General features: G+C 46.5%; 1 pseudogene; it reads right to left on the reverse strand.

Annotated features, from left to right (window-relative positions):
• Positions 1–2,069: 2,069 nt before the first annotated feature.
• LOC131498622 (small nucleolar RNA SNORA70) lies at positions 2,070–2,178 on the reverse strand (annotated as a pseudogene).
• Positions 2,179–19,302: the final 17,124 nt, after the last annotated feature.

Raw genomic sequence — 19,302 nt, forward strand, 5'->3', positions numbered from 1 at the left:
GTTCGAGCCCCATGGCGGGCTCTGTGCTGACAGCTCAGAGCCTGGAGCCTGCTTAGGATTCTCTCTCTCCCTCTCTCTCTCTGCCCCTCCCCCACTCATGCTCTGTCTCTCTCTCTCTCTCTCTCTGTCAAAAATAAATAAACATTTAAAAAATTAAAGTAAGTGCTTAGGGGCACCTGTGTGGCTCAGTTGGTTAAGCGTCTGACTCTTGGTTTCGGCTCAGGTCATGATTTGGTGGTTGTGAGATCAAGCCCCGCGTCAGGCTCTGTACTAACAATGTAGAGCCTGCTTGGGATTTTCTCTCTCCCTCTTTCTCTGCCACTCTCTCTGTCTCTCTCTCAAAATAAACTTAAAAAAATAAAGTAAGCATTTAGTCTGTTGGGGGATACCTAGTCCCTGTCCTGGGATAATCTCCGGTCTCCTGTGGGGAGGACACTCTCTCATGGGGAGATGGAAAATGTAATGTCACCATGCTGTCTCTCAGATGTCCTATTGGATAGGTGTGATCAGGCAGACTGGGTGTGACTGTTGAAAAAGAACGGCTGGGACACAGGCTGACTGACTTTCTGACACACAAGGGCTATAGAAACCTAGCTGAACCCTTCTTTCACCCCAGGAAATTCTGACCACTCCTTCCTGGTTCACCTCAAGGCTATTGTGAGATTTTTCCATTCTTGATCAGCTTTGCATCCCATCTTTTGACTCCCCTTTCCCCAAAGGTTTATTGCGAAATTTTAAACATGAAAAGAATTGTGAGTACTCACAATTGGCTACTCAGCAGGTAGACTCTTCAAATGTGAACATTTTGCTCTATCTCCCTTCTTCAAACATCTATCCATATATCTATCCTTCAATACATCTTATTTTTGGTATATTTTTAAATAAGATGTAGATCATCAGCATACCTCACTTCAAATACTTCAGCATGCATATCATTAAGCAGAATTCAATATTTGCTTGTGGTTTGTGTGTGTGTGTGTGTTGGGGTGTTAAATTTATATCAGTGAAATGGTAAAATGCACAGAGTATATTCTTCCAGGAGATTTGACAAATGCTTACACATGTGTAACCCAAATCCCTATCAAGATATGGAACATTTCTATCATGTAGGAAGTCTGTTCATGCCCATTTCCAGTCAATCACTGTTCTCATCTTGCAGAAGCAATCAGTTTTCATTTTTAGACAGACCTTTTTAGAATTTCATGTGAATGGAACCGACTAGTATCATCATGTTTTGGGGATCCATCCATTTTGTTGCATGTGTTAGTGCTGTGTTCCTTTTGTATCACCCATTAACGGTTAGAATTTGTTTATCCATTTTTCCCATTACATGGAGTTGTTTCTAGTTAGAGGCTACCGTGAATGAAACTGCTAGGGATGTTCTTGTACAAGTATTTTTGTGGTTGTATGTTTTCTTCTCTTTTAGGTGAATACCTAGAAGTGGAGTTACTGGGTCATAGGGTAGGCATACATTTAGTTCATCCACCTTATTTTGAAATGTCTGCTCAATTCTCTTGCCCTTCTCTTTATCGGGTTGTTTGTGTTTTTATTCTTGTGTTTTAGTTCCTTGTATATATTTGATACAATTCCTTTAATGGAAATGTTTTACAAATATTTTCTCGTAGTCTGTGACTTGTCATCATTTTCTTTCTTGGGTAGCAATTAGGATTTATTGGTGGGCCTAAGGAGGGGCAGTGCAGAAGCTCTCAGGAGTGCAGAGCTCACCATTTGCCCTGGGGAGCCTCAGTTAGGGATGTATCTGACCCCACAGCCATCCAGGATAAACTGTTTTTCAGCCACCGTGTCTTCAAATTCATCTGTATTAAACTTGGTAAAGCCCCACTTCTTGGAGATGTGGACCACCTGGCCACCAGGGAACTTGAACTTGGCACTATGGAGGGCTTCAATCACATGCTTCTTGTTCTGCAACTTGGCGTGGAAGGACATGACAACTTGGCCAATGTGGACCATGACCACTGTGCCCTGGGACTTTCCAAAGACACTCTGAATACTGTCTGGAGCCTAGACTGGGGACAGCATGAGTTCAGACATGCATATTCACTGGCAAGTGTGGTCTCTAAGGTCCCTTAGGACAACCCACACAAGCAACAGACTGCATATATTACTGAGGAAGCCACTGTTTGCAGCCATTGCACACCATTATTTTCTTAACTGTAGTTTTGATGGGCAGAAGTTTTTAATTTTTATAAAATCTGGATGACAATTATTTTTTCTTCTATTGTTTGCCTCCTACCTAAGAAACCTTGCCCATCTGCAGATCATGAAGATATTCTCTTAAGTTTTATTCTAGAAACTTGATAATTTTAGCTTTTAGATTTAGATCTATAATTCATCTCAAATTAAATTTTGTGTATTTGCTAGATAAGAATCAGTGTTCACGTTTCTCCATATTGAGAGCCAGTTTTGCCAGCCATACCTGTTAAAAGATTGCTTTATTCATAAGATTGCTTGGTTCCTCATTGTTTCTGGGCTCTCTATTCTGTTCCATTGAACTATATGTGTCTCTTTATACTTCCATACTGTTTGGAAGATAGCATACCAGCTTTGTTGCAAGCCTTGAAATTAGGTAATGTTAAGTTCTCTAACTTTGTTTTCCTTTGTCAAGATTGCTTTGGATATTCTAGATCCTTTGCATTTCCACATAAATTTTAGAATAAGCCCATCATTTTCCACAAATAAAGTCTGCTGGGGGTGTCTGAGTGGCTCAGTCACTTGAACATTGACTCTTGATCTCAGGGGTTGTGAATTCAAGCCCTACATTGGGCCCTGGGCTGAGTGTGAAGCTTACTTAGAAACAAACAAATAAACAAAAACAAACAAACAAAAACAAAGCCTGCTGGAAACTGGGATTGGGATTGTGTTGTATCTGTAGATCAAACTGGAAAGAATTGACATTTGAACAATATTGAGTCTTTGCCTACAAAAACAAAAATGTCTTCCTTAACTTATCTCAGCGTCTTTTAAGCCATCTCCAGGGTATAGTTCTTGTACATCTTTTGTTAAATCCATTCCTAAGTATTTTTTATGTTTTTTGGCCTTATTGTAAATGAGGTTTTTTAAAATTTCTTTTTCCAGTGGTTTGCTGCTAGTATATGGGAATGTGGTTGATCTGTGAGTGTTATTCTTTTATCTTGTGACTTTGCGATGTTCATTTACTTGTTCTAGTTGCTATTTTGTAGGTTACTTAGGATTTTTTTACATAAAAAGTCATGTCATCTGTGCATAAAGTTTTAGTTCTTTCTTTCTGATCTCTGTGCCTTTTATTCCTTTATTTTGCCTAATTAAGCAATTTGGCTCCTGGCCAAAACCTCCAACAAAATATTAAATAAATGTAGTAAGACTGGACATCCTTGTTTTGTTCCAAATCTTAGGGAGAATGTGTATTAAAAATCATACTAAATATGACGTTAGCTGTAGGTTTTTCATAGATGTACTTTATCAGGTTAAAGAAATTCCTTCTTTTCCTAATTTGCTCAGATTAAAAAAAAATGATGAACAGGTGTTGGAATTGATAAAAACAGTCATGTTTTTTCTTCTTTATTCTGTTAATGTAGTGAATTACATTAATGAGTTGGAGTGTTCAAATAATCTTGCATTCCTAGGATTAACCTCTTTGGTCATAATGTATATTTTTGTGTCTTGCTGGTTTTATTTGCTAACAATTTGTTAAGGATCTATGTTCATGAGGGATATTTGTTGTCTTTTCTTCTTTTTTGTAATGTTTTTGTCAGGATTTAGTATCAGGGTTAATCTGGCATTGTAAAACAAGTTGGGAATGTTCATCTTCCTCTATTTTCTGAGTTTATAGAGGGTTGATACTATTTCTTTCTTAAATGTTTGATCAAATTCATAGTGAAACCATCATTATGAAGTTTTCCTTGTGGGCAAGTTTTTGATAACAAATTAGCTTTATTTAATAGATATAAGGCTATTTAGATTTTCCTATTTTATCTCCTGTCATTTTTAGTAACTTTCATTTTTCAAGGAACGTGTTTGAACTAATGCTCTTGCCTCTGACTTTTCTGGAAGGTCAAGGGTGGACCTCCTAGGCCAGTCAGTTCCCCCTCCCTATTTCAACATGCCTCTACCTTCTCTTTCTTCCTTCCCTCCTACCTTAAAGGAAGAATTGTCCTTGATTCTTCCCATTTGAACTCTCCTCTGACATCAAACCCATGGGTCCTGAATTCCCATTAGGGTTCTAACACCCCCAACACAACATTCGTCTTGATCCTTCCCTCTTTCTGTATTATGGCCCACACTACTGTCCATGCCATGGTATCTTTAGGCATCTCTAGCCTCAGCTCTGGATCTGATAGTCCCAAGTATCAGACCAACTTATAAGTCTAGAATATGTCATGTTTCACTCACTGGTATTTTTCTCATGCTGTCCCTCCATATGGAGTATGTTTTCCCTCAAAGTCTTCCTGGAGAACATTTACACAGTTCTTGAGTAACTTCCTCCTTGAAATCTAGTGAAATCAATCACCTCCTTGTTCTGCGGTCTAATTGGACTGACATTGTGGATAAAAGCATCTGTTATACTTCACTGCATGCATTGGTTGATGTCTTTGCTTCCCCTACTGATACCATAAAGTCCCTGGGGGGCAGGAACCATGTCTGTTCATATTTATATTCTTAGTGCCTGACACCATTTAGGCTCAACATATGTTTGTTGACTGAATATAGAACCATTTTGTGAAGATCAGGGTTTTCATGCGGAACCACTCACCCTTTTCTCCATCAATCCCTTCTTCTCCTGTTCTCTCGGTTCTCCTCCCTTTCCTAAAAGTGTGAAGTCACCAGTGAGTCCTTGCTCTTCTCCATTATTTACCAACATCTGCTCTGCTGGGTCCTTTTCGTTTTCTTCCTTTCAGTCTCTGTTGTCTCCACTAAATTTTGAAGCAGAATTTACATTACTCCTGAATGACACATCTCTAAATCTATCTCTTGGCCTTTCCCCTTGCCCCACTCCAATCCATCTTTCCTACCATGCAATGATTAATTTCATTAAAACATAGCAGGAAAAATGGGACTACATCAAAATAAAAAGCTTCTGCATAGCAAAGGAAACCATCAACAAAACAAAAAGACAACCTACTGAATGGGGGAAGATATTTGCAAATGACATATCTGATAAAGTGTTAGTATTCAGAATATTTACAGAACTTCTAACTCTCAACACTGAAAAAAAAACAAATAAGTCAATAAAAATGGACAGAAGACATGGACAGACGTTTCTCCAAAGAAGACATTAGAGGTGGCCAATAGACACATGAAAAGATGCTCAACATCACTTGTCATCAGGGAAATACAAATCAAAACCACAGTGGGATACCACCTCACACCTGTCAGAATGGCTAAACTAAAAAACACAAGAAACAACAAGTGTTGGTGAGGATGTGGAGAAAAAGGAACCCTCGTGCACGGCTGGTGGGAATGCAAACTGGTGCAGCCGCTGTGGAAAACAGTATGGAGGTTCCTCAAAAAATTAAAAATAGAATTACCATATGACCCAGTAATTCCACTACTGGGTATTTAACTGAAGGATATGAAAACACCAGTTTGAAAGGATATATGCACCCTTGTTTATTGAAGCATTATTTACAATAGTCAAATTATGGAAGCAGCCCAAATGCCCACTGGTAGATGAATGGACACACACACACACACACACAATGGAATATTTCTCAGCTGTAAAAAAAGAATGAAATCTTGCCATTTGCAACAACATAGACAGATCTAGAAGGTATAACACTAAGTAAAACAAGTCAGTCACAGAAAGACAAGTACCAGATGATTTCACTCATATGTGGAATTTAAGAAACAAAACAAATGAACAAAGAAAAAAGGAGACAAACCAAGAAACAGCCTCTCAACTACAGAGAAAAAATTGATGGTTACCAGAGTGGGGGCGGGGGGGGGGCAATGGGTAAAACGGGTGGACGGGATTAAGAGCACACTTATTGTGATGAGCGCTGAGCAATGTATGAAATTGTTGAATCACTCTATTGTACACCTGAAACTGATATAACACTGTGTGTTGACTGTACTGGAATTTAAAAGAATATATCTATCTATCAGGAAAGATGATAGATACATGATAGATAGATGATAGATAGATAGATAGATAGATGATAGATAGATAGATGATAGATAGATAGATAGATAGATGATAGATAGATAGATAGATGATAGATAGATAGATAGATAGATAAATAGATAGATAGATAGATAGATAGATAGATGATAGATAGATATCAGGAAAAAGCTTCCCTTGTTCTTTACCACTCCCAGGACAAACCATAGCTACTATTGATTGAGTACCACTGCTTTCCAGGTGCTGCATAAATGTTAGCTTAGAGTTACTTTTTAGGGGCGCGTATTAGTGTCCTGGTAAGGATAGGAAAACTGAGGCTTTAGAACCGTAACTTGCTCAAGGTCACTCAAGTACTAGGAGGAAACGGACCTGGGTCTCTGCCTTCCCCGGGGAAGCTGGAATCTTGTTTCCTAATTCTCTTCTCCCTCATCTTCAGGCAAAGATGCCTAGAGCGTAAGCCCTGACAGTTTTTCTTTTTTTGTGACGCAAGGGCTGGCTTACGCTTTGCCAAGAGATCTACTCCAAAGACTGTGACCTCACTATCTGGAATAAGCACTTAGCTGGCCACAGACTGGGTAAAGACCCAGGCCACTTCCTCTAGCTGAGGCTCCTTTGTTTTAGAGATCCTAGCTCATTTTGATAACTCACCATTTGGGCCACTTGTCTTTTCTCTTTCTTGTGCTTTTTTTTTTCTTAATTTTTAATGTTTACTTATTTTTGAGAGAAAGACAGAGCATGAGTGGGGGAGGGGCAGAGAGAGAGAGAGGGAGACACAGAATCTGAAGCAGGCTCCAGGCTCTGAGCTGTCAGCACAGAGCCCGACGAGGGGCTTGAATGCACAAACCAGAGATCATGACCTGAGCCAAAGTTGGGCACTTAATTGAGCCACCCAGGCACCCCCCTTCCCTGTGCTTTACATTCCCATCTGTATATTTTATTGATTTAGTTTTAAAATTTTTTTAATGTTTTATTTAATTTTGAGAGAGTGAGAGAGTGCAAGTGGGGAGGGGCAGGGCGAGAGAGAGGGAGACAGAATCTGAAGCAGGCTCCAGGTTCTGGGCTGTCAGCACAGAGCCTGACGCAGGGCTTGAACTCACAAACCGTTAGATCATGACCTGAGTCAAAGTCGGACATCTAACTGACTGAGCCACCCAGGTGCCCCATATTTATTTATTTTATTATTATTATTTTTTAATGTTAATTTACTTTTGAGAGAGTGCAAGCGTGGATGAGGGCAGAGAGGGTGACAGAAGATCCGAAGCAGCCTCTGTGCTGACAGGTAGACAGCAGCAAGACTGATATGGGGCTCCAACTTACTAACGGTGAGATCATGACCTGAGCTGAAGTTAGACGCTTAACCGACTGTGCCACCCAGGTGCCCCCACCTTTATATTTTAAATTTACCAATAAAGAGTGAGCCTGAGACACCTGTGGCCTCCAACCTTGACCCCAATAAAAACAGGAGCCCCATCCAGATGGGCTCTGTCTCCACCGGTGACCTCGCTGTGTGGCCCCAGGTGTGCTGTGTAATTTCCAGGTCTTGTAAGTAATAAAACCTTTATTTTTAAAAAGGTTCCTGACAATTGTTGCTGAAGGGTGGTTGTTGAAATTGTAACAAAAACCACAAGGGCCAATCCAGTCATAACGCTGGTTTGGAAAGGGGAGATATCTGTGGGAAGTTCACCAGGGCCCAGGTGAGTTGCTCCTGGGCATTTCTAGCCCATTCCATTGCCACTTCTAGGTTGAGACCTCACACACACACACAAACTAAATTAAATAAAAAGGCCCTGTAGAGAATGTAGAGAAACTCTGGGGCCTATCCTTGTGTATCCTTCACTGTCTTCCAGAAAGGCCATGTGCTGCCACCCTGGGTCTTTGCCTTCACTGGCCCCCTTTCCAGAATGCTTCCATCCCAGCCCCCACCCCCATGTCTGGATACTTGCCAGATTCCTGCCCCTCCTTCCAGCCTCATGCAACTCTCACTTCTTCCAGGAAGCATGACTGGTTTTACCATCTGGGATATCATGACCCTTTGATTGTTTCTTCCTGAAGGTGCTGGTTGTCTAAACTCAGTGTAAGCTCTGCAAGGGCAGGTCCTCTGCATCCTTCCAGCTAGCCTAGGGCAGCAAACACCGCAAGTCCTTACAAATGCTTCTTGTTGATGCGGGTTTCCCGTTCACCTCATGTCTGGCTCATTCACTCCTTTGATCTTTGTCCCCCCCCCGCCCCCCAGCTTTACTGAGATTTAACCAACATAGAATATTGTGCACGTTTAAGGTGTATAATGTGAAGATTTGATACATGTATATATTCCGAAGAGGTCACCACAGTAGAGTTAGTAAACACCTGGATAACCTCACATAGTTACCATTTCCTTTTCATGGTGAGAGCATTTAAGATCCACTCTTGGGGCACCTGAGTGGCTCAGTTGGTTAAGTGTCCGACTCTTGGTTTTGGCTCAGTTCATAATCTCATGATTCGTGGGATCGAGCCCTGAGTCGGGCTCTGTGCTGACAGCACAGAGTCTGCTTAGATTCTCTCTCTCTCTCTCTCTCTCTCTCTGCCCCTCTCCCACTTATGCTCCTGCTCTCTCTCTTAAAACTAAATAAACATCAAAAAAAAAAAAAGATCTACCCTTTTTGCAACTTTCAAGTATATAGTACAGTATCATTAATTATAGTCACCATGTTGTACATTATGTCCCCAGAACTTAGTCTCCTTGTAACGGGAAGTTTGTGCCCTTGACTGGCATGTCCCCATTTCCCCACCTCCCAGCCCCTGGCAATCATCATTCCACAATCTGTTTCTACAAATTTGGGCTTTTAAAAATTCCACACGTAAGTGATATCATAGTCTGTCTTTCTCTGACTCATTTAACTTAGGATAATGTCCTCAAATGCCATCCGTGTTTCCACAAGATTTCCTTCTTTTTATGGCTGAGTAATATTCCATTGTGTACATATACTACATCTCCTTTATCCATTCACCCATTGGTGGACACTTACGTCGTTTCCATGTCTTGGCTTACTGTGAATAATGCTTCAGTGACCATGGGAGTACAAATATCTCTTCAAGATTCTGACTTCATTTTCTTTGGCTATATACCCAGAAGTGGGATTGCTGGATCGTAGGGTGGTCTTACTCTTAATTTTGTGAGAAACCTCCCTACTGTTTTCCATAATGGCCGCACCGATTCATATTCCCACCAACAGTGTACAAAGGTTCCCTTTTCTACACATCCTTGCCAGCATTTGTTTTGTCTTGTCTTTCCCCACCACCCCAGCTTTATTGATGTGTAAATGACAAAATTGTAAGATATTTAAAGTGTACGCGTAATGACTTGATATATGTATTCATTGTGAAGGGATTTCCCCCATCAAGTTAAGTAACACATCCATCACCTCACCTAGACACTATGCTAAGTGAAGTAAGTCCAAATACTGTATGCTCTCATTCATGTGTGGAATCTAAAATAAAAAGTCAGACTCCTAGAAATAAAGAGTAAAAAGGTGGTTGGCAGAGACTGACGGGGGGGGGGGGTTGCAGAAATAGAAAGAGGCTGGTAGAAGTTATAAGATCCATAAGGTCTGAGGATCTAATGTATAACATGGTGACTACAGTTGATAATACTGTGTTGTGTAATTGAAACTTGCTAACAGTAGAATTTAAATGTTTTCTCCCTCCCAACAACAAAAAAATAAAATCTCCAACAACAACAAAAAAATCCCACTTTGATCTTGGATAAGTCCTAACAAGAACCAGTCACTGGGGAGGTAAGCTAGAGCTGAGGCTGAGGCTGGTGATGGTCATGACAGTGACAGTGACGTTAGCACATGGCTACTAGACCCTTGCTTTGTGCTACGTTCTGTTCCAAACACTTTACATGGATTATAGAATTCAACCCTCACAATATGCCCATGAGGTAAGAGCTATTATTAGCCTCATTTTACAAGACGAAGAAACTGAGGCGCAGAGATTATTTATTTATTTATTTATTTTTTAATGTGTATTTTTGAGAGGGCACAAATGGGGGAGGGGTAGATAGAGGGGGCGACAGAGGATCCTTGCAAGGCAGGCTCTCTGCTGACAGCAGTGAGCCTGATGTGGGGAGCTCACAACTCACGAACCTCGAGATGGTGACCTGAGCCGAAGTCAGGCACTCAACTTACTGAGCCACCCCAGGCGCCCCCAGAGATTTTTTTTTTTGTAAGGAAATTCTCTCCATGTAGCTACATGTGTAGTGAGCACCACTTAATGTATAGTGGCGTTGAATCACAATGTCCTACAGAGATGTTGAATCACTATGTCGTACATTTGAAACTAATGTAACATTGTGTGTCAACTATACAAAAAAAAAAAAAAAAAAAAAAAAAAAAGGAATCTGCCTACGCTCACACAGTGAATGGCAGATGAGGAGCCAGGCGTCCAATCCAAACAGCTGGGGAACTTTCCATTCCTGTGTAAGTTTACTCATTATAAACTAATAATGATACCTGCCACTTACTGGGTACTTAACATGTGCAAGATATTATACTAAGCACTTCAGATGCTGTGTTTCGATTTAATCCTTTCCCAAAAAATCCTGTAAGGCTGGTATTATGACTCACTTTTCACAGGTGAGGAAATAGATGTTCAGAGAAAATTAACTTGCTCAAGGTCACACAGCAAGTTGGATGCAGAGCTGGGACCTGAGCCCAGGTCTGTCTGACTCCAAAGTGCATGTTCAGAACCATCACATCTCGCTGCCTCTGCTATCACAAGATCTCAGAATTGGAAGAGCTGCCTTTAGTATCTCCTTACTTGATGGGGGAAGTTGTTCTGATAATCTCGGACCGAGGATCTTCCCAGCCCAGTCTGAATGCTCCCAGGGGTGGGGAGCTCACTGCCTCCTGGGGCAGCCCATCCGTGGTTGCACAGTGCTGATTGCCAGAGAACTCCTTTTTCCAACAAGCCCAGGAAGTCAGTCTTCCTGAGTCAGCAGAATGTCCCTTCCAGAACTGCCTGTATCTCCCCTCTTCACAACAGACTGTGTGTTCCTCTAGATTCGGGGTCAAATCTCCTGTGCCAGAGAGGGGCTGAATGGCCTAAGATTATACAGTGGGGGTGGGGAGCCAGGAAGTAGCTGGCACCCTGGGAAGAGATGCTCTGGGTCTTTCATCTTGAGTGGTTTCTGATCTGTCTGGCTGAGTGATTGCCTAGAGCCACTCCTTTTTAACATTCATGTAGATTCCAGGCTGGGCTATTGCAGGAGTAAATCACCCGTGCCTGACTTAGCCCCCCACCCAGTCCCAGCCCCGCAGGACAAGTAGCCCCCTGGTCTCCATGGCAACAGGGCCATCTGTTTCACACAGCATCCCGGGCCAGGAGAAGTTCATTCTGTCCCGACTTTGCTAAGTTATGGGTAATGCAGGAAAAAGTGGGAGAAAGAGGAGTCTTAGGGGATGGGGAGGGGGGCGCAGGCGGGCTATTGCACTTCCTTGTGATTCCATTTAGAACAAGGCAGCCTATCAGAGCTGGCTCTAGACCTTAGAGGTCCACTGGCCCAACACCCTCACTTTATGTATGGGAAACGGACTCTAGAGAGGAAACTGGTAGTCACACAGCACACGAGCCACAGAGCTGGGTCTAGCGGGTAGCCAATAAACATTTGCTAAATGAATGAGTCATAGAATCATAAAGAGTTGGAGGCAGCCAGCAGATTATGCCAAAATTCTCATCCAGTGCATCAAAGTGTCCAGAAATTATACTCTACAACAGACGGTCATCCAAACTGCTTGGATGCTTGAATTGTGCTCAATCACTATCTTAACCGTTTCCATTACTGGACACTTTGAATATAGAAAGGTTCTTCTACACACCAAGGGAAAGCCTGACCGCCTGTAAATTTACCCATGGGATGCGATTCTGTCCGTTTGGAGCCACGGAGATTCCAGCCCTTCATGGGTGTTGTCTTGTTCGACCAGCTCTGGGGGAAGTCTGAGAAGAGGTGATTCCCCATCTTATAAGGGCCTCCGGGGTGAAGTAATTGACCAGAGGTCCAGAACTAGTTAAGAGCCCAGGTGTCCTGGCCCTTGAGTGGGGGCAGTTGTCTTTTATCCCTTCTGGGTGCTGCCCATTCTCTTCCCAGCTAGAGAGACTCTGTTCTACAATTTGCGGGGAGCTTGCTCCTCCAAATAGTTCCCTTGTCCTTTCTCAACGCCCCGTAGTTACCTTGTAACTAGGGTTACTTGGGGAAGGGTTTGGGAGAGGGGTGGGCTGCCAGGTACGGTTCCAAAAAGGTGGTCACCTTGGCAGACAAGGACAGAGGAATGAGTGTGTGGGACAGGAGGCTGAGTCAGAGCTGGAAAGGGGGCAGCGGAAGGTGATTTGGGGACACCATCTTATTTTCTTCCTTCCCACCCATCTTAAATTCTGCCCTTACCACAATCAGGCTAAGAAGCTCAGATGGGTAAGGGACCCTTCCTGGGTCTCAGAGTGAGCTGAATGCCTGGGGGGAGTGGGGGGGTGGGGATTGACTCCTGGATTCCCTCTGCCTGGACTGGGAACTTGCTTTCCACCACAGGGGGCAGTGCTTCAGCCAATCATCGCAGGCATGCAAATGAGCGAATCCTGAGTAGCCTTTTCCCTGGCCATTCATCAGCCGAGTCACACCCCCAGCTCTGTGATTGGTCCATCAGAAGACTGAGCTTGGGTGGTCAGGCTCAGTTATTTCCTTTAATACCTGGACCAGTGGGTAGGGGAGGGAACCCAAGAGTAGATCATTAGAACACGCAAGTACACACACACACACACACACACACACACACACACAATTTCGTTTTACTTTAGAATGCATTATATCAAAATTTTATATCACGTTTGACTTCAAATAATGTAATATTAGTTGACTTTTGTTAGATGGTGTGGGGGAATGGGAGAAGGTTCAGAAGAGCAGACAGGAACAAACATGGGATAGCTATGGTAGCTCTCTCTCGCCCTCCCCACCTCCCCCCCCCCCGCCCCCCCGTTACACTTCCCCTCATTATACGCTGACTCCTGTTTGATTGGTGTCAGACCCCTCTCCATTGCCCCCTCCCTCAGATGTGTTCACGGAGACCGTTCCAACATTTAGCACCAAGGCCTCGGGTGTGCCCTGAGTGGGGCTCTGTGTGCACAGACCAGACATGAAGATGGATTGTTCCCCGCAATAAATATCGACTGATTCATAAATCTGGTTGCCAGATTCAATCAAAATCTCTGCCTGGATAATCCAGGAGCCGTAAGACGCCAGCTAATTTTGTGCTGGGCCAGGCCGATTCCCAGTGGAAGATGTTGTATAAAAGGCAGTGTCTCTTAGCTCCATGCAACCTGGCGGGGGTTGGGGAGAACAAATTTTCTGGTGAGGACAGAGTGAGCCAAGGGGCAGAAGGTTCCACAGGGCAGAACTGCCACCTCTCCTCCCTCACGATCCCCTGGCCTCCTCAATTTGAATCTGTCTCTACAGCAACCACCGTCAGGCTGAACCTAGGGAACGCTGAACATCTGGACAAAAAGCAGAACCAGCCAGCCCATCACCCAGATGTTTCTAAATACCTAGAGCTTTGTACAGGGAAAAAAAAAAAGAAAAGAAAAAAGAAAAGAAAGAAAGACAGAAACCTTGACAATGATGATTTTTCACGTTTCATCCAGATGTTGGGTGTCAGATAAAGACAGTCGTGGGGGCCCTTAATCGCACTTTCTTAGAACCCCCTCTTGTTGACTTGGGGTCCCACAACCCCGTGAGGAATTTAATAGGAGAATGCAGCTGCTCTTGCTGGCACATTCCTTTTGGGGGCTTTGGGGAGGTTTCTTCTAATACCGTGGCCAGCCATGTGGCTGTCATGGCTGGAGTTGTTTGAGGGGGAGTTAGAGGGGACCCGCCCCATCTGCCGTCCCTAATCCTTCCAGCTCTTACAGCCAGTCGCCACTGACCTCCGCTCACACTCATCTCCTCATCCCCTCTGCTCTCCTTCTCTTCTGGGCTCAGGGTCAATAATCCACACTGCTCTCCCCTCCACTGCCTATTACAGGAGGGACTCCAAGAAACCAGCCCTGCCTTGCCCAACCCCAGACAAGGCCGGGTTTCCTATGCTCCTGACAGAGGAGGGGCAGGGCTGGGAGGGCACAGGAGCTGGGCTCCATTGGGCCAGGGGCTTGGGGGAGGGCCTGAGGTAGGGACAGCTGCTAAGAATGTGGGCTAGGCTGCTTGCCGGACCATCTGGGCTCTAATCTCAGCTTTGCCACCAGCTCTGCGGCCTCGGGCTCAGTTCCCTGAGCCTCAGTGGCCTCACCTGTAAGACAGGGCTAGTAACAGTACCTGCCTCACAGGACTGTTGTGGGGTGAAATCAGTCCATGCACGTAGGAGCTGGAGCGGTGGCTGGAACAGAACATGCGCTCCAGCGCTGGTGGAGGATCCCTGGCATCCCACCACCAAGTATATGGAGCACCCAGAGTGTGCAAGCCACCGGTTGGTGCACAAAGGCTGCAAAGATCAGTCAGAGATAGTCCCTGTCATGCTCCTCCATGATGTCCACAGCAAATACAGACAAGGCGCAGTGGGCAAATGTTCCAACTGTTTGGAGAATCAGGAAAGGTCTAATGGACAGAGAGAGAGGATGGCCTTTGGCTGGGTCACCGGAGGATGAGTAGTTATCACTGGGATGGGAGGGCACTCCGGGAGGGGACACTAGGGTGAGCAAAGGTGCAGAGGTGGGAAAGCACAGTATTTAGAGAACAGAGGACGAGAAAGGGACGGGAAAGGGAGTCGAAGCTGGGAAAGGGAAGGTGGTGCTAAATCATGGAGGGCCTTGATTATTCCGTGAGGGATTGTGCCTGATCCTGTAGGCAGTGGGGAGCCTTTGAAGGATCGGTAGGAGGGGTAATCCAAGCTGTGTTGTGATGTGGTCTCCCTGGTGGAGGTGTGACAGTGGGAGGGGAGGGGGTGACGCTGCAGAGGTGGTGGGGTCTCCTCGGCCTGTGCGAGGCCACATGGAATAGAGTGGACAGTGATGCCACGTAAAGCCAAGTGCGGGTTCCAGAGAGCTGGCACACATCATCAGGAGGAGGGTCTGGGCAATGGGGTGGGACACACCCTGTCTCTCTTGGCACTTACTCATTTTCCCTCTTAGGAAGGGGAGCAGCGGCCTCCCTCAGGAAGTAGATGGCGGAATTTGGAACAAAACCCTCACGAATCCACAGAATGCTAGAGCTGGAGACCGTTGGAGAGATCACCTGGTCTCTTTATGTCTTTATGACCTCCTGCCTTTATGTCACAGGTGCCAGAATGAGGTCTGCAGGGGGTGGAGAGCCATCCCATTGCCACCTTGCTGGTCAGGGGCAAAGAGGGAGGAGACCCCCGCCCCCCACTGCTCCTGCCCCAGCCCAGCCACTTCAATCCACTTAAAACTGAGTCAGTCCCTCACAGGTGTGTGGGCCCCCCAGGCACCAGTTAGGCACACGGGAGGGCAAGGTGAGAGGCACGCGGGCTCCTCTCAAAGAGCCCGCGCTGCAGCGGGAGAAAGAGAGCTCAGTGCATCCAAGTCCACACATGTGATCCGTGTGGCAAGAATCCCAACAGCATGAGGTGTCGCGTTCCAGCAACTGTGAGATATTCTAGGCAACTCTAGCTCTCTGGCTCACCCCCTCTGGTTTCCCGTCAGTCTGTGGCTGCCTGTTGACTCTGAATATCTTTTTCTAAATTTTCCCCTCTCATTCCCTCCCTCTTCCCCGCCCCTTCGGTGCCGGTCTGGACCCTCCTGATTGAACAGAAGCACGGAAGCCTATGCTGTCATGGGGAGAAAAGTTTGGCTATAATTACCGTGATAATTGGGACCACCCAGTGGAAATTTCCTGCCTGGCCTGGCCTGGCTCCCACTGCCCTCGCTCACGCACACTTGTTTTCACAGTTGGGTGGTTCTTCCAGGTGCCTGGATGTGACATCTTCTTGTCACTTCCAAACACCAACCCAGACTGTGGCCCAGGTGCTGCTGGTTCCCACCTTCAGAAGGTTAAAGACCTCATTCAGGGACGGTGCCCATGTGTGCCAGGAGGCATTAGACACTCTGGAGATAAAGCAAGATGGACCAAAGTCCCTGTGCTCACAGAGCTTCTGTGGGACAGAGGGACGAACACATGCATAAATTAGGATGAAACACATTACACTAGATGGCCGGAGGTATTAAGGAGAAAGGGCAAGAAAGTGGGTTTGGGCCACGGTGGGGTTGACTTGCAACTTTAGATGGTGTTGCCGAGGGCGGGGCTCTCTGAGACGATGATATTCCAGTCAAGACCAGAAGAAAGTGAGCCAACCATGTGATGTCTGAAGGTCGTGCGGGCAGAGGGACCCACAATTGCAAAGGGCCAGAGGCAGGAATGAGCCTGTGGTGTTTGAGAAACAGAGAGGGGGCCCATGCGGCTGGGGAGGGGTAAGCAGCAGGGACAGAAGTAGGACGTGAGGTCAGCAAGGTCACAGGGTCTTGGTCAAACAGGTCCCTGGCGGCCAGGGCAGGACTGCAGGCTTTTACTCTGGCTGAGCTCCAGTCCCATGGGGAGTGCTCCTAAGACCCAAGCTCTGAAGGAGAGCAGTGTTATTGCTCTACCATCAAGAGTCTTCTCCTCCTCCTCCTCCCCCTCCTCCTCCACTCATCCAGGACTTTATGGGATGGGGGTGGGTCCTTCCACGGTCCTGGCACAGAGCGTTTCCATCCAGTCTACACGGGTGCCACTTAACCCCATGGCCCAGGGCTCTGGGGGTGTCCAGGTGCCTCAGTCTCGGAACAGCCAGGCTGTCCACACAGGCAGGGCAGGCCTCTGCAAGGAAAGAAGAAAGACCAGATCCCAGGCGAGCACATGATCTGCCTGTGCTGCTGGCTGGGGTCCCGCCTCCCCCCCCCCCCCCCCAACCCCGGGCTGGTCCAAGTCTGCTGACTTGCTCTGACCTAGCACTTGTGACCGACAGCGTTGTTTTTTTAGTGGATGAAATGATCCCCCAGCCCTACCTCAACCCTCTCCACCTGGCTCCCTCCCAGCTTGTGGGATTTTCAAACACTGAATCTGAGGGTAGTATTAGGAAGAGCGTGGGCTCTGGGGCCAGACGGCTTGCAATCCTAGATCTACCATATGCCTGGCTGCGTGATCTAGAGCAAGTTGCTGAGTTCCTCTGAGCCTCAGCTTCCTCATCTGTAGAGTGGGCATAGTGGAATGGAGCCTGTCTCCCGGGGTTGTGGGAGAGCTGGATGTGATGATGCGTGCAAAGGGCCTGGCACATAGCAAGCCCTCAGTAAACCGTGGCTTCTGTTACGGCAGCAGCCAGAACAAGGGCAGATGCTGGGATCCTGACTTCACTGGGGGTGCCAGGGAGACAGAGGCACCTGAGCCACTATTTGTCAGTGCCCCTGGCCCTGCTTGGGGCCCAAGGGGCTCTGGAGGTGGCTGTGGTTCTAGCACTATGGGTCACTTAGGGACACACCCTGTGTGTGGCTTCTGCCTTCTCTCATGTGACACTAGCTGGTCCAGTTACCCCCTGTTTTTCTCTTCAAGTGCATAGTTTCTGCAAGTTATAAAAAAATAGCCATCTGCAGCAGAGAGAGGAGAGAGAAATCCAGACAAGGGGCCTCTGGAAACCTGGGTTCTCACCCTACCTGTGCTATGTGGCCTTGGACAGGTCACCTCTCTTCCCTGGGTCTGAGCAATCATTTCTGTAAAAGCTCCAGGTTGGCCCAGAGGATCAGGGGTCCCTCTGGCTGGGAAAAATCTATTCTGAGGATCAAACAAACAAAAAAAAAATCAAACCCAAGTTCTGGTGCCAAAGTTGAAAGTCTCTCATCTGTGAAACGAGGGTTTAAATTACCCTGTGTTTAAAAAAGAAGAAAGAGGGAAAAAATTAACGGGGCTTAGAATGGAAAGTCCAAGTGCAAAACCTGCTCTGCAGGCAAAGAGGGTGGGTGGGGGCGGGGCAGGATTATTATCTTCAGCATCTGAGCTTTTGGAGCAGAGGCTCCTGGGTGGCTCAGTCTGTTAAGTGTCTGACTTCAGCTCCAGTCGTGATCTTGTGGTTTGTAGGTTTGAGCCTTGCATCGGGCTCTGTGCCGACAGCATGGAGCCTGCTTTGGATTCTGTGTCTCCCTCTCTCTCTCCCCTCCCCTGCTCATGCTCTGTCTCTCTCTCTCTCTCAAAAATAAATACACATTTAAAAAAAGTTTTTCAGGGGTGGGGAGGGGTGGAGAAGTTGCAGATGAGGCCTTAGAAGGGCAGACGGTGTGCCCCAGAATGGGAAACTGGGGAAGGTGTGGGGGACAGCTGGGGGAATCTGACCACAGAGGTCTGGTCAGAGGGCGGAGGTGACCTGGAGGCTGGGCTGGTGAGAAATGTGCTCAGTGTAGAGAATGGGTGAGTTTTGCTGAAGAAAACCCTGGCAAATGGCCTTTCCCAGTGAGCTAGTCTCACAGGCCTGATGGGGTCTTCAGAACTTGCATTTGCTTCCCCCTATTCAGTTTGCTTGAACATCAGCGCTGGGTCCTGGGGTCCGGGTGAGGGCTGGCATGAAGGATGTTGTGCCCCATGCAAACTGGGGCCAGGCAGGACCCATTCAGTGTGTGGGGGGAGGGCCTGGGCAGGCCACGGTGCAAGGATGGTGTATGGGGCCATCTCAAGGTGTTTGGAGGCCAAGGGCTGTTAACAGATTGGAACACTGGAGAATTCACAGAAGTTGGCGTGGACCACGAAGGACGAGATTTGTGGGCAGTGCTCCAGGTGGAGGTGTGGCATGAGTGAAGGCTCAGAGGCGGGCGAGTATAGTCTGTTTGAGGAACAGGAAGCGGCCCAATGTCAACCACTGCTTCCAGGCCCCTTGCTCAGCCTAGAGACCGGGGACCCCCAGACAGGACGGCCTTATGTGCAAGGAACTCCCGCACTTGCCAGCACAGCTGATTGGATCAGGTGGACTCCTGGCCTATGCTGAGCCAATCAGAGCCCTGCTCCTGGGAACTGGGAACTTGGACTCTGAGAACTAGTCAGATGGATGGCGGGAAAGCTCATCATGGGAGCGGGAATTGGAGGCAAAGTAAAGCCACCTGCCAGCATGGGGTTATAGGGCCATGAGTAAGCAGAGAAAGCAGGCCCACAACGGAGGGCAGGAGAAGGGGGCAGAGAGCAGAGAGAAGCCGGA

The sequence above is a fragment of the Neofelis nebulosa genome, chromosome 16, assembly GCF_028018385.1.
Source record: "Neofelis nebulosa isolate mNeoNeb1 chromosome 16, mNeoNeb1.pri, whole genome shotgun sequence".
Lineage (NCBI taxonomy): Eukaryota > Metazoa > Chordata > Mammalia > Carnivora > Felidae > Neofelis > Neofelis nebulosa.